This window comes from Alosa sapidissima, chromosome 13 (assembly GCF_018492685.1).
Source record: "Alosa sapidissima isolate fAloSap1 chromosome 13, fAloSap1.pri, whole genome shotgun sequence".
Lineage (NCBI taxonomy): Eukaryota > Metazoa > Chordata > Actinopteri > Clupeiformes > Clupeidae > Alosa > Alosa sapidissima.
Window position 1 is genome coordinate 18,276,075 of NC_055969.1, and position 15,732 is coordinate 18,291,806.

The following is a 15,732-nucleotide window of genomic DNA, read 5'->3' on the forward strand; positions in this document are numbered from 1 at the left end:
GGGGTATATCACCACTCTGGTTCCCATATTTCGCCCTGGCAGTCACTTGTCCCATCCAGGGAATGTTCTCACCGGAAAAGGTTGGCAGCCACACTTTACTTTCTCTCAGTGGCAGATGAGAGAGATGTTTCTTATACACTATCTCAGAAACAAGTGTTACGGCAGCTACTGTGTCAAGCTGCATCTCTAGAGGGGTTCCTTCTAACTTGACATTTACTCTAATGTCCTTTTTTCCACTTCCCACGGTATATGTGGTGTACACTGTATTCCTGAAATAAGGCCCGAACAGTTCATCACCATTTCCTGCGGTGTCATTTGGACTGCTGTGTTCAGTTACATACTGTGTATGTCCCTGCCTATTTTTAGTTTTACACATCTTTTCTATAAGCGCTTTCAGACATACGTGTAAGACCGGAGGTTCTGCGGATGTTAAACGGTGGGGCCGTATATCTGAACGACATAACCGGTCATATGGAAGTCCGAATTTAGCCGGTGTTTCTACTACTCCCCCCCCTAGTATTTCCAAACGATTTCAAAAGACTGAATTATCATATAAGCAGAAGGCGCTGAAAAGGCAGTAGCCTACAGCGACGTCGTTGACGACAATAACAGGAGTATTTAATAAATTGTTAGCCAACACGGTCGGTTTTCTGTTCATTGATAGCCTTCTCATGACCTCACTGCTGAGCTCGCAGTATTGTTGATATTTGTTGAGCATAAATATGCCTAGAGAAAATAAAAACGAAGAAAACCCAACTTTGTTCCAAGCTCCTTACGTAAATGCAATAGACACATGGGGAGAGGATGCCTTTGGAAAAAATAAACCATGAAAAAACGAACCACTTCACTGTTATGTTAGTATTCTATAATAGTCTTGAGTTAGCCTACTGAATTGGCTGGTACCATAAAGTTTGTGCATGCTCTCTCTCTCCAACGCAAACCAGATTTGGGGTTCCATAGCCAAGTAATTCTGCTACATAACGTTGAAAACAGATATATGTGTTTATTCGAAGCACACATACAAATACTGTAGGTCAATTTCAAGTGTGCACTTACGTGACTACTTCAAGTATTAGCCTACGCACAATAGATTTTTCTTCTTTAGCCTACATAATGCATACACTTTGTAAACAAACAGCAGCTGTGACAGGCAGCGGCCACATATATTCTGCATCATATCTCACATCTTGTGAACTCTACAAGCCCCCACCCCTCACTCGACAACCACACGGAGATTCTGTAATGTGTGTGTATGTCGTTGACACATAGGTCCGTATAAGGTCGGTATAAGGTCCGCAGGTTAGCATCATATCTGAATCATCCGAAGTGTAGGACCTCCGTTTGACAAACCTCCGCATATACTCCGGAGGTTATATCTGAAAGCGCTTTATGTTTCCTCCTTTGAACACTTGTGACATGTCTCTGATTGCTACCCCCACATCGGTAACAGGGTTGGTGCGTTTCTGTTCTCTGTGGTCTGAAATTGTCACTTGTGGTCTTGCTTTTCCACTCGCTTGTCGTTGGTTTGCTTTTCCACGAACCCTACTCAAAATACTCTTTTCTGGAAAGGTTTATGGTAAAGACAAACTGACCATTTGGTCAAACCCTTTTGCTTTTTTCTGCCTTTAAAAAAAGAAAAACGAAAATGAATGCTCAGATTCCAATAATTTATTGTAGGTAGTGAACTTAGCTACAGAATGGTCACAGCATCAGGATATTAATCCAGGTGAAAGTGACTGGAGTTCAGAGGGTTTACTCTGCCGCCTCTTTGCCCTTTGGGAGAGAACAAAGACATTACATGAATTTCATTATATATATAAGTACACATGTATTACATGTTACATGTAGTCAAGCCAAGAAATCGACATTACTCCACAAAAAATCTTACCTTTCCAGAATCACGGCTCTTGGCCCTCAGCTTGTTGACCTGAGACTCAGCAATGTCTGCGCGCTCCTCAGCCTCCTCCAACTCATGCTGCACCTTCCTGCACTTGGACAGGTGGGAGTTGGCCTGCTCCTCCTGTGTGAAATAATTGTGGATCCATTCAGTTTCAAACCAATCATGTTAATTATGCAATAAAAAGGCCAAGTGAAAAATTGCAATAGAGATGAGATTTGGATAATAAATACTACTCACAGCTTCCTCAGCCTGCCTCTTGTAGGCCTTGACCTTCAGCTGCAGCTTGTCAACCAGATCCTGAAGTCTGGCAACATTCTTCTTGTCCTCTTCAGTCTAAAGATTAGATGAAATGTATCAAGCCTTATCTTCTCTTAAGCGTAACACTATGATACAGAGTGAAAGGGGATGTCTGTACCTGGTAGGTGAGCTCTTTAACCCTTCTCTCATACTTGCGGACTCCCTTAATGGCATCAGCACCACGTCTCTGTTCAGCCTCAACCTCATTTTCCAGCTCACGAACCTTAATGTGTGTTATATTTGCATGTTAAACACTATTTTCTACTAATGTTAGATTTTTGCCACATTTCTTCAAATGCATATCTTGCTGCCTACCCTAGACTCCAGTTTCTGGAGTTGTTTCTTGCCACCCTTCATGGCCAGATTCTCAGCCTCATCCAGGCGGTGCTGCAGATCCTTCACAGTGATCTCCAGGTTCTTCTTCATTCTCTCAAGATGAGAACTGGTATCCTGCTCTTTCTTCAGTTCCTCTGCCATCATAGCAGCCTAAATAGCAGGACAATGACTTCAAAATCAAATCAACTACATATTCGCCTTTGCATGTGTCTAATTTCAAAAGAAACACTTCTTACATCAGTGATTGCTTTCTTGGCCTTGTCCTCAGCATTTTTAGCCTCCTGGACAATGTCATCAACCTCACCATGGACCTGAACCAAGTCAGCCTCAAGCTTCTTCTTAGTGTTAATCAGACTTGTGTTCTAAAATTAAACATACCATGTCAATTATAAACTGAAAGGTGTACTTGGTTGAATTGATTAACATGTTTTTAACACACTTCTCTATACCTGAGAGTGCAGGAGCCCAACACGCTCACTGGCATCAACCAGCTCCTGTTCAGCCACTTTGCGACCTCTCTCTGTTTGTTCCAGAGCGGCTCTCAGCTCCTCAATCTCAGCCACCATCAGGCTGTTCCTGCGCTCCACCATGGCAACCTGCTCCTTCATGTCCTCTTGTCCTCTTACAGCATCATCAAGGTGCAGTTGGGCATCCTAACCGAAAAATATGCAATAACAAAAGACATAGTGCTACTGTGTCCCACAAATAATTATTTTACTACATTAAGACAATATTAAAAGTATATTGTTTTAATTACATGATCAAACAAATCATTACTAACCTTGAGTTGACCTTGCACATTTCTCAGTTGTTTCTGAGACTCAGAGGCCTGGCGGTTAGCATGGCTCAGCTGAATCTCCATCTCATTGAGGTCTCCCTCCATTTTCTTCTTGATTCTCAGGGCATCATTCCTGCTCCTGACCTCAGCATCCAAAGTGCTCTGCATGGAGTCAATCACCCTCTGGCTGTTCCTCTTGATCTGCTCCATCTCTTCATCCTTCTCTGCAAGTTTCCTGTCAACCTCACCCTTGACCTGGTTCAGCTCAAGCTGGACACGAAGAATCTTGGACTCCTCGTGCTCAAGAGTTCCCTATAGAAGAAAACAAAGAATTAAAAACTGTATATAACTTTCTGTAGAGTCCTATGGTCACTTTTTGTTTGTAATCATGCTCATTTGAATGTCTGTACCTCAGCCTCCTCCAGGGCAGTCTGGATCTCGGACTTTTCAGTCTCTACAGTCTTCTTGGCCTTCTCTAGCTCATGGATGCTCTTTCCGGTCTCACCAAGCTGCTCAGTCAGATCTGAGATCTCCTCTACAAACGTGCATTGATGATATTACAGTAAACCAATTTTCTGGATGTTTAAAAACATTTTTGTAAGCGGGATATGTATCAGGTTTTCTTAACTCACGTTGGAGATTTTTGTTTTCTCTCTTCAGGGTCTCAAGCTGGTCAAGAGCCTCCTCATAAGAGTTCTTCATCTTGAATAGCTCTGTGCTTAGAGAACGGGCCTCTTTCTGGGCACCTTCCAACTCTGCCTGTCCCTCCTCATACTTCTGCTTCCACTCTGCCAGGACCTTTTAGAAACAGTTTTTACGGCAGATGCTCATTCAGTTTTTACTAGTATTCCAAATGTAGTACTATTTTGGAGGTGTTACCTTGTCAAAGTTCCTCTGTTTCTTGTCAAGGTTAGCAGCCAGAGCATTGGCTCTCTCTACATCAATCATAAGATCCTCAACCTCCCCCTGAAGTCTCTGTTTGGTCTTTTCCAGAGAGGCACACTTGGAGTTGACAGCCTCAATTTGCTCCTCAGCTTCCTGCAGACGCTGGGCAAGCTTTTTTCTGATTAAATGATAGTATTTGTTAGACAAATGTTTTGAAGAGGAAATTATTTTGTGTATTTGGGTTTTACTTACTTGGACTCCTCAAGCTCCTCAGTGCGCTGGATGGCATCAGTTTCATACTTAGTCCTCCACTGTGCAACCTCGCTGTTGGCCTTGGACATGCCACGCTGCAGTTCAGCTTTAGCTTCCTGCTCTTCCTCAAACTGCTCCCTCAGGAGGTCACAGTCATGGCGTGCAGACTGAACAGCATGGGCCAGGGCATTTTTTGCCTTTTTGTGAAAACGAATATGTGTTAAAAATAGTTGTATAGTACAAGATTTCATTAAAGTGAGACAGTCGTTTGTCAATTAAGATTCTTTACCTTGACCTCCTCTTCATTCAGCCTCTTCAGTTCCTCTATTTGCTGAGTGAATGCTTGTTTGCTTCTGGTCAGCTGAGAAACCAAGGCATCTTTCTCCTCCACCTGACGTCCAAGCTCACCTGGTTGACAATTGTGTTTTTTTAAAGCTCAGATTTTGAAGATAAATAATAACTGTCCATATTATAAATCTTACCATTTTCAGTCTGAAGTCTTGCTCTCTGAGCATTGATGTCATTGAGCTGGCGGGCACTCTCATCACTCTTGGCCTTGATTTCACTAAGTTGGTCCTCAAGGGTGCGGCACATCTTCTCCAGATTTCCCTGTTTATATGTATGTGACCCACAGGCGTGTAGGGAAAACAATAGAGTTATAGAAATATAGCACCTCAGTGACAAGTTAACAAGTTTGTAAGTAGGTGTGTTTAAAGCAATGCATGAAAGCATATATTTCACTAACCTTAGCTTTAGCCACTGCTTCCATGTTGCTGGACAGGTCATCAATCTCCATCTTGTATTCACTCTTCTCCTTCTCAAGCTTTTGCTTGACACGCTGGAGATTGTCGATCTGCTCTCCTAGCTCAGCCACACTGTCGGCCTGCTTCTTGCGAAGAGCTGCAGCTGTGGCTTCATGCTGCAGGGTGGACTCTTCAAGGTCACGACGCAGCTTCTGGAACTCAGCCTCACGCTTCTTGTTCATCTCAATTTGAGCAGCAGTAGCACCACCAGCCTCCTCAAGCCTCTCACTGATCTCCTCAAGTTCCCTGGAGAGATCAGCTCTCTGCTTCTCAACCTTGGCACGAGCTGCACGCTCAGCCTCAATCTCTTCCTCTAGTTCTTCAATGCGGGCCTATTGATTGTCAGAAAATACACTCCGTCCATGTTTCACATATAGCCCTGTTGCTTGGGGTACTAAGTAAAAAAGTGTGTGTGGGGGGGGGGACAATCGGTGCTACCCAACGTGAGTTAGCCTGCTCATGGCCAATGCGGCCAAGGAGCTACAAAACTATGCATCACTTAAACTGTGCCTTTGTGTCTCTTAATAGACTCAGATGTCATTACAACTGCTGCGCAACATGAACAGGGTCCTCACATGACAAATTTATTTTCTTTCTAAAAAAAAAAAACTAAACAAACCTGAAGCTCCTTGATCTTCTTCTGAAGCTGAGCACCCATTGATTGTTCATCTTCAATCTTACTGAGAAGTTGGCTTGTTTCAAAGTCCTTCCTGGGTAACAAATGAAAGAACAAATTAACCCTGAAGTAGGCTGTATGCATGGAAATTAAATAGCAATGTTTCGTAACAGATATTACATTTTGGCCTTACTTCTTTATCTTTTCCTCAGATTGCTGCTTGTCATTTTCCAGATCCATGATGTTCTCCTGGGCCAGCTTCAGGTCACCCTCAAGCTTTCTCTTGGCTCTTTCAAGGTCCATACGGAGCTTCTTTTCTTGCTCCAGGGAGCCCTCAAGCTGCAGATTCAATTGTGAGGAGAGTAAGTAGGAAATAAGTCTCAATTGTATCATTTTATTTATTCATATACTATATATTCAAAACTTACATCATCCACTTGCTGTTCGAGCTTAGTCTTGGACTTGGTCAGAGTGTTGACTTTGTCTTCCTCTGCCTGAAGATCATCAAGAGTCTGCTGGTGGGCCTCTTGGAGCGCTTTCTTCTCCTTTGTCAACTGAGCAATTGATTCATCTTGAGAAGCCATCTCTTCAGTCAGGTTTTTAACCTAAGCATACAAAGTTTCATATTAGTGTCCAGTGAAATTCTAAAGAATTACTGACAATATGCAAAGTCCATATAAGCAAGCCATTTTGGCAATTTCAGGCTAACAACTTCAGGCTCCTATCTAAATGATTGAGGAGAGATAAGTTTCTACTGTATGGTTATTTTGTCCAGTGTTGCAGTTTTCCAACCCTACCAAATACCACACCGATGACTTAAAAAAAGCCTACCTTGTTCTCAGTGGCATGTTTCTCCTTCTCCACTTTGGCCAAGGTCAGCTCCAGATCATCAATGTCCTTTTTGAGCTCAGAGCACTCATCCTCCAGTTTCCTCTTCTTGGCAGTCAGCTCAGCATTGATTTCCTCTTCATCCTCCAGTCTCTCGGTTGTCTCTTTGAGCTTGGCCTCAAGCTGGATCTTACTTTTGATAAGACCCTCACACCTTTCCTCTGCATCATTGAGACCCTCAGATCCCTATTGTAAATATAAGATGGAAGAATGACATCTGATTTGTATTGAAAGCACAATACTGAGACTGGGTAGTGGTATGATTGTGAATATTGAAATTGTACAGTATACACTTACAGATGCCACTTGCAGTGCCAGGTCGTTCCTCTCCTGCACCAGAGCAACCATCTTCTCCTCCAGCTCCTTCTTCCTGGCCTCTGTCTTTGCATGGTCCACTTTGAGTTTCTCATAGTTCTCCTTCAGATTGGCCAGCTCCTTCTCAGTTTCAGCGCTCTTCAGCAGAGGCTTGATCTTGTAGTAAACTTTCATCCATGGCCAAGTCTTGACATTCATGAATGATCGGATATTGTACTGGATGGTGTAGATAGCCTCTCTAAACAAGAACAATTGTTTTTTAAATAATTTCTCCTTGAAAGAAAAAAACTTCCAAACTTTGTAAAAAAATAAAAAACAATTACCTCCTTTCCATCATTTTCACAAACTCCCTCCTCATCAGGTATGCACGACAGAGAGCTTGAGTCATTGTGACCAAGGTAGCCAGTTTTTCATCTCTCATCTCCTCAAGGGTACCCAACAGACCAGCTTTGAAGAACACCTGAGAGAAGGGAAATGATATGTATACATTGGACATAGAAAAAATATATAACAAACAGATTTCGATTAGCTTGAAACCTCTCTCTACCTTAGTGTGTCCAAACTTGTACTGGGTGTGATCAACATCAATTGATCCCAAAAGCTTCTCAGCAGCCTTCTTGTTATCAATGAATTGACCCTCAGGGATAACACTGGCATTCAACACTTTGTATCTGGACATAATAAATACATACATTATTTTTCCCTGTTTAAATCCGATATAGAACATGATTCATATTTTAGTTGCTGTCCTAGTTCACCTCTGCTTGAAGTCACCGTAGAGGATTCTGCTTGGGAAACCCTTTCTGCAGATTCTGATACCCTCAAGTACACCATTGCACCTGAGCTGGTGGATGACCAGGAAGTTCTGCATATAACCTGTCAAATACATGTCATGAGATCTTGTAATCTCAATGTAATATATGAATAATGCACATATCTTCATTCACCACCAAATGCCCTTTACCTGGTTTTTTAATTTCATTTGGAATTAGACAACGCACAAAGTGGGGATGAGTGCTCCTCAAGTTGGTCATCAGTTTGCCCAAGTTCTCCTGTTGAGGTAAGAATGCTGTCAAATTACCCCCTCACTGCTCTTTAAGATAAATGGTTTGTTTGTTATTGGTTTAATATACACACCCTGAACTGTGATGACACTGTCTGCATGGAGCCACCCTTCTTCTTCTTCTTCTTACCACCACCACCACCAGTCTCTGTTGAGATACACATGATGGGTTCAAATTCATACATGGGATATTTTTGTAATAGCTTGTAGACTTGTAGTGTTTTTGTTACCCTCAACAACAGGTGGGTACAAGATAGGCAGGAGTTTTACTCCTGACTTCTGGTACAGCTGCACAACGGAATCGTTCAGTGGATCTTTGTTCTTGTCCAGCCATCCACCAACATTGTAGTCCACAGTGCCGGCATAGTGCACCAGGGAGAAGTGGGCCTCAGCCTTGCCTTTGGCAGGCTTGGGCTTCTCAAAGGCCTTAGTCTTGCCAAGATGCTGGTCGTACAGCTTGTTCTTGAAAGTGGTGTCAGAGGCCTTGGGGAACATGCACTCCTCTTCAAGGATGGCAAAGATGCCCATAGGCTGTTGGGAAAATGAACTTAGTTTTAAAAGTGGATATCATGAAACAGTACAAATTTAGCACTTTGATTGATTAAAACTTCGATTGATTAAAACTTCATTTGATTTATTAAAACTGACCCTCTCAATGAGCTCAATGCAAGCGGCCAAGTCCATGCCGAAGTCAATGAACTCCCATTCAATGCCCTCTTTCTTGTACTCCTCTTGCTCCAGAACAAACATGTGGTGGTTGAAGAACTGTTGCAGTTTCTCATTGGTGAAGTTGATGCACAGCTGTTCCATGCTGTTGAACTGTGGTGGAAACATGTAAAACATTATTTGAGAGTGGCTCACTTGAATCATGGAAACGTGATGGTGAGCAGTCTTATGAAATGAAATATCTTTTGTGAGTGACACATGTAATTTGATTTTTTTCCTCATCATATTAAAATGGGCATGTTTTAACTATGGTATAATGTAATCCTTACATCGAAAATCTCAAAGCCAGCAATGTCCAGCACACCAATGAAGAACTGTCTTGGCTGCTTTGTGTCCAACATCTGATTGATACGGATGACCATCCACAAGAACATCCTCTCATAGATAGACTTGGCCAAAGCCATAACCGAATTATTGACCTGAAAAAAATTATTCAAAGGTTTTAGGCACAGACCAAAGCTTACAATTAACACTTAACAATCAACATATGATCAAAAAGGTCAATACCAACAGCAAAATTCCTTCTATACAATCTCAAAAATGTTTTGCTCTTTAGTCAACCTGGTCATGGGTGAAATAATACCTGTGGCACGGTTTGACCCTTGGTGACAAACTCATTTCCGACTTTCACTCTTGGGTAGCACAAAGCTTTTAGCATATCAGCAGAGTTCAGGCCCATGAGATAAGCGACTTTGTCAGCATCTGAGAACAGCAAGGCATTTAAGTGAGTTGTTTTTGTCAATTATTTTGTCTGTTGCTTAACTTTAATTGCCTAATGAATGACACTGTAGAGTTGTTCTTAGAGGTTTTTGCAGTGGGTAATACATATAATAAATTAGTAATATTAAAAGAGGACAAGTTAATATCTATATGTGAGCACGCCTACTGATTAGGCGCACACTAATTGTGCCCACCTGTGGACATGACACTGAGCCAATGGGCCCATCACTCCTTGGAAATATAATGGTGTTCTGTGAGGCTTGTAGGATGAAAGTTGCCGTCGCTGGCAGTAGGCTACTCTGGAGGACAGGAGCGTTTTCTTGTGCTTATTTCACGCTGGGCATCGGTAGGTGGACTTTTATACTAGGCTAACGTATGCGGTTGTGATTCATCTTGAACTGCAGTATCGTAGTCGATGGGCTTTAGCTATGTTTGTTTCTCTTGCTAACCAACAAACAAACCTTGGGCTGCTTGGTTAGTGACGGTAAGGGGGGGGGGGATGATTCATACTGTTTAGCTTTATGGTGGTTTTTAAGGATGTTGGCTGATTGTGCTGTTCCGTATGGCCCAATCTCACTGCAGTGTGACAAAAGCTCCCTGGAATCCTGCCTTATTTCACCCGACATTTGACTAGTAGACTACCCATGTTCATCAAGGTAGGCGATGCATGCTAATGAGCCTAGCAAGTAGCATAGTTGAGTGTTAATGTTCGTAGCGCAGCAATGACGTCTACAGCTGTTCTGTCTTGCCGTAACCAGGCCCTGCCTTTACGTTAGCTATGCCCTGTACATTGGCTCAATATTCCTTTTTTTCCATTTATAGCTGACGCGCCCTCCCTCCTCCACTCTGACCCCTCGGGCCTCTTGCCCATAGCACAAACAAGGCCAAGGTAGGCAGCAATGGCTTACTTGTACTGCCAGTTAACCATGCAATAATGATTGGGGTTGCTACTGTACATGGGTTTAGAAAAATGTGTATTTGTATGTTATTTAAGTGCATACATTTTGTACTGATTAAAAGTTCTTTGTATTGATAACTGTAAAATTATGACTTGTGGCATGTAGGTGATAATTGAAGATGATGTATGTTATTAGTAAAATCTTGTTTTCTTGTTTGCTATAGATCACAGCTGGCTGTCAGTATGACAGCCTGACCACTGTTTTCCCCTGATTAAATTTAGTTTGTGTTTTTTTTGATTGTATGCTCCCTAGTGGTGACCTGCTCTGTCCTTAGCCCATTATTGTGCCTTCCAACGCCAAGTAGCGGCGCTAGGTTGGTTTATGGTCAGGTTGAGTTAGTTGGTTGTTCATCCCCAGTTTGTTTGTTTTCTGCTTTTCCCTTCTCCTACCCTGTCGGCACTGGCCTAGTCGGCCAGTGTTTTTGAGCAGCCCTCTTAACCATCCGCTCGAGGGCTGCCTCAGTTAATGTTCCCCTCCTGATTTTTCTCCCTTTTACTGGTTTGAGTTTTATTATTTTTATTTGTCTCCTCTTGTCTCTTTGCCCCTCCTAGCTGTGACCAATTGTAATTTTGCTAGATAGCCAATGCCTGTATAGCAATAGGCTCCTTCTTAGTATATGCCCTAGTGGCCAGTGTGGGTTTCAAACCATTTCATGAGTGTTCTTTAGTGTGATTGATTACTCACTCCTGATGATTGCAGTGTAGTGGCACTTGTGGGTGCGTGTGAGCACAGTTTTGTTCCCTCCTAGTCGAGCGACGGCATATGGTATTTTGCTAACTAGTGCTTAAAAGACAGTCACAGCTGTACCCAGGGGTCCTTGTCTTTGTGTTATCCCCAAGTTTATTGAGCTATTATTGTTTGTTTCTGTTCTGACATTCTCCCTGACCAAGTCTCCTTTCCCCCTCCTGGAGCAGTTAAAGAGAAATAAAAAGCAAAAATTATTGACCAAAGCTCTCTGTTCCTATCCATTTATTTGGGTCACCTGCAACACACTTAAGGTCCACCTTGTTACATATATATATATATATCTTAAACATTGTAAAAATGCTACAATAAACAAGACTACCGTAAAACTTCAAATAATCGCAGTGTCCCTAAGAGACGCCTGTCTCTTTTAAGCGCCTGGTGTGGCTACAGGTTTGGGTTAAAGGCCGGTCTCCAGTAGAGGCCTGGTCTGTTTTTTAGTTTCGGGTTATATTTAATCTTCTAAAACCCGTCAGATCGTCTGTTTAAAGATTCGCAATGACACGAAACCGTTACAGAAAGGAGGTTACAGCAGTGTGAATTAGATGTTGCACGTCGTTACAAGCCGTCGCAAAGCATTCACATGTCTGGTCACAGTTGCAAGGTTTTAGAATGTTGCATCAAGTTGCTGCTTATCTCGCTGCGAATCTTGGGTGTGATTTGGGAAGTATGGCGCAGACTGCGCACGTTATGATTAGATGGCATTAAAAGACTGCGGTGGGGAAGAGCTAGAGTTCCAAATTGTATAACTTTTTTTCCAATATGAACTATGCCTATATGTCCGACTTCGTCATCGTTAAATTCATCCCTTGTGTTTAAAATTTGCGGATAGGCCGATGGTAAGCTTGTTTTTATGCTGGCAACAAAACCAGAACGGTTCGCGAATGTTATTCTTTATTCTAAATGCCATGGCGATAAAGAGAAAGAAGTCAGAAAAGGAATTTACCTTAGACTAGGCTATATCAGAGCCCATCTACGGACATTCTCTGGCTATATAACCTACTGAAATAGGTTAATGATGTAAAGTCAAGTGCGCTTCTATGGGACCGGTGTGTGCGCGCACAGTTTTTATTGATGAGTCGGAGTGGCAAGTGCTGTGCATAGTTGCAGTGGAATGTGCTGCCCAGGGCATTATAAAACTTCTCACTCTTAGACCTACTCATACATGGCGGTGAAATGGCGTATTTAGCTGTCTAAATTCGAATCATATGCTGGGGGAGAAATCGTCGGACATCCATGATTATTTTGTTATTCAGTACCCCTGGTCAAAAATATGTTCCCGCGCGCCTGGAAGTAGGCTATGCTTTGAATGTAGACTGTTGTCAAATTTGGCAAATACAAAACTGGAGAAACAATATGGTTCATGCTCTCTCATGCTGTTTCATTCGTGCCGAAAAGGAGGGAGAATGAAACATTAAGCACGTTCCACTTTTGCATAAATAATTCCTGAACGGTTTTGGTCAGGGCTGATAATGCAACTGTATTTGACAAAGGACCGATATAGGCTATTTGCTAGTGACAAAATATGAGCTTTCAGTGAGATACGATCTATTTGTAGATTACGTTTAATTAAAATGTGTTTCATCTGTTCTGGCTATGCTATTTGGATCTTACTGTATCTCACTCAATGAACAACATCTCAACACTAAATGAATGATCCGTAATTGTCATCAGATAGCCTAGTCATATAGGTAGACATTCAGTGTGTTTGAAATAATTAATTCGATAATATTTTCCATCTTTGCAGAGGAAAAGTTTTGTGTAAAGGGAATTTAAGGCCTGTCTCATATAGACGCCTGTCTCTAATACTAGCCGGTGCAGTTTGGCGATTTGGGAAAATAAAAGCCCGGGCTATTATTTGGAGTTTTACGGTACGTTAACGTTGTTCCTAGAACTGACAAAGATTCAGTAGAGTGTTGTAACCCATTGGTTTCCAAAGACTGGGTCGCGACCCACAGGTGGGTCGTAGGAGATTTTATTTGGGTAGCCTAGTGACAATTTATGTTGCGTAATACCCCTAGCTTATACCTTATATAGATTAGGAAAGCTAACAGCTTTCTAATAGGATCTAGTTTGTTAACTACCACAGTCACAAGTTGGGTCGCGATAATCTGTAATTTTTAAAAAGTGGGTCCCCAGAAAAAAAGTTTGGGAAACACTGTTGTAACCTACCCTCAGTGCCATCAGGCTCAGCCTGCTCCTCGCGCTGCTTCTGCTTGAATTTCATGTTGCCATGATGGATCACAGCACCAGTCAGCTTGTAAATGGTGACTTTCTCCTCATTACTGAAACCCAGGATGTCAATGGCTTCCTGGAATGATAAATATTTGATTATTTTAAAGGTTTTTCAAAGGGGGGAAAACACATTCTTGGAAAACTTACGTCTGTGGCATCCAACTCCTCTTTGTCATCGATGCTGGCCACAGTGATCTGACCCTGACTGCACATTGGGAAGTCATAGGGGTTGGTTGTGATGAGGGACATTTCTGTAGGGTTTAAAAATGATGATTTAACAATTTAGAATTACACACTGTGTGTGTGTGTGTGTGTGTGTGTGTGTATATATATATATATATATATATATATATATATATATATATATATGTATGTATATGTGTGTGTGTTTAGAATATATAAGTTGTTATTGTTATTGGTATTGGAATTTTGGTTGAAAATATTAACCTTACCTATCAGTTCAGGCTTGTGGTTGGTCATCATCTGATAGAAGATGTGGTAGCCTCTCTCATCAGGAAGCTGGAATGTCACTCTAGACTTCTCCAGCAGGTCTATTTACGTAGAGATGTATGTATTTTAAGTTGACAAAAGGCAGCAATCATGAAACATTTTTATAAACACAGGATAATGATGCTTACAAGTCTCAATATCAGCGCTAGCCAGTTTTCCAGATGTGCCAAAGTGAATTCTGATGAATTTACCCTGTTTGAGATACAACATTATCTTGACGTGAAGAGTTGTCATTCCTCACAGTCTTGGCATTACCATAAGCCTCCAACAGTGGATTGGCAGCAATAATCTGGTCTTCAAGAGAGCCCTGCAAGTCAATGGATACATTGTTATGAAGTGCTTGGCTGTGTTGCTGTATGATAACTAGCCTATAAATGTGCATGGGGTCCTAACCTTCATTTTGCTTGCGTCTTTCTTCTTGTCACCAGACACTGCAATTGTTGCAAAGTATTGGATGACACGCTTGGTGTTCACAGTCTTTCCTGCACCAGATTCTCCGCTGGAATACACAGAAGATGTTATAATTTTTGGATCACGAAGAAAAGAGTCTCAGAAGATAATGCAAAGGATTTGTCCTTAAAGTTTTAAACATTTTAAGACATGCTTTGACACTTACGTAATCAGGATAGACTGGTTTTCCCGGTCTGTGGGGCAAAATAGTTGACATGATTTAATCATTTTGCATATATGAATCAAATGTATAATTTATTCATTTAATTCAGTGGCTTTTAAACTGCAAGTATACCTTGACGCATGAACTGATAGGCGTTATCAGAGACAGAGAAGATGTGGGGTGGGGCCTCCATGCGCTTCTTGCCTCTGTAGGCAGTCACCACCTCTGGGTCGTACACTGGGAGCCACTTGTAGGGGTTCACAGTGACACAGAAAAGTCCAGAGTAGGTCTAGAATGAGGAAATAAGGAGGATTGGTTTTCCAGCATTTTGATTTTTTTTTTAAAAAAATTATTTAACTGTAATGCTTACGTAGATCATCCATGCTGCATAACGCTCTTTGAGGTTATACAGGACAGAAGCTTCATTGAGGTGGGTCATCATGGCCATGTCCTCAATTTTGTCGAACTTGGGAGGATTCATGGGGAAGGCTTCGTCTTCCTTCACTGTCCTTTCCTAAAACCAATGTAGAAAACAGCTTTAACAAAGAGATGTATTCAAGAAACTTTCTGTGAAAATTTAATTTTATGAAAATGTCAAATGCCAATTTTATCATCAGAACAATTTTAACAGCCTTTCTAAAGTACCTCCTTGGTTTCAAGCACTTCAACGACACATTTGCCGCCTTCCTTCTTTTTTATTGTACCCTTGACATACAAGTCCTCTTTGTCAACCACATAGCAAGCTGTCTTTGCATCAAAGGGCTTGCTTTGGGCCTCAAGTCTCTCCTTCTCAGGCTTACGGAGGTATATGGCAGCCTTGCCATATTGCGCCATATCACCGTCCCCCATGGTTGCTGGTTACTGCATAGATCAGAAGCATTTGTAAAATTACTTTTAAAATGTCAAATTAATATTACTAATGGTGCAGATGATGAGGGAAAACAGATAACCATGCCATAACAAAATTAATAGTATCTGAAAACAATGCAGAAAATCTTTCGTGCAAAGAGCCCATTCAGCCAAAAACATACTCATTAGGCTGCTGCCATCATTAAAAATGGCATCCAACATGCTCACTTCCGCTCACATTTT

At 41.8% G+C, this 15,732-nt stretch overlaps 1 long non-coding RNA gene and 1 pseudogene across 1 annotated transcript; one reads left to right on the top strand and one right to left on the bottom strand.

Moving 5' to 3' along the window:
- Positions 1-1,737: 1,737 nt before the first annotated feature.
- LOC121680936 lies at positions 1,738-15,501 on the bottom strand (annotated as a pseudogene).
- Positions 9,848-11,553, top strand: LOC121680942. The gene is made up of 4 exons (XR_006021874.1): positions 9,848-9,925; positions 10,162-10,235; positions 10,402-10,468; positions 10,702-11,553. It is a non-coding gene; the product is annotated as an uncharacterized LOC121680942 (long non-coding RNA).
- Positions 15,502-15,732: the final 231 nt, after the last annotated feature.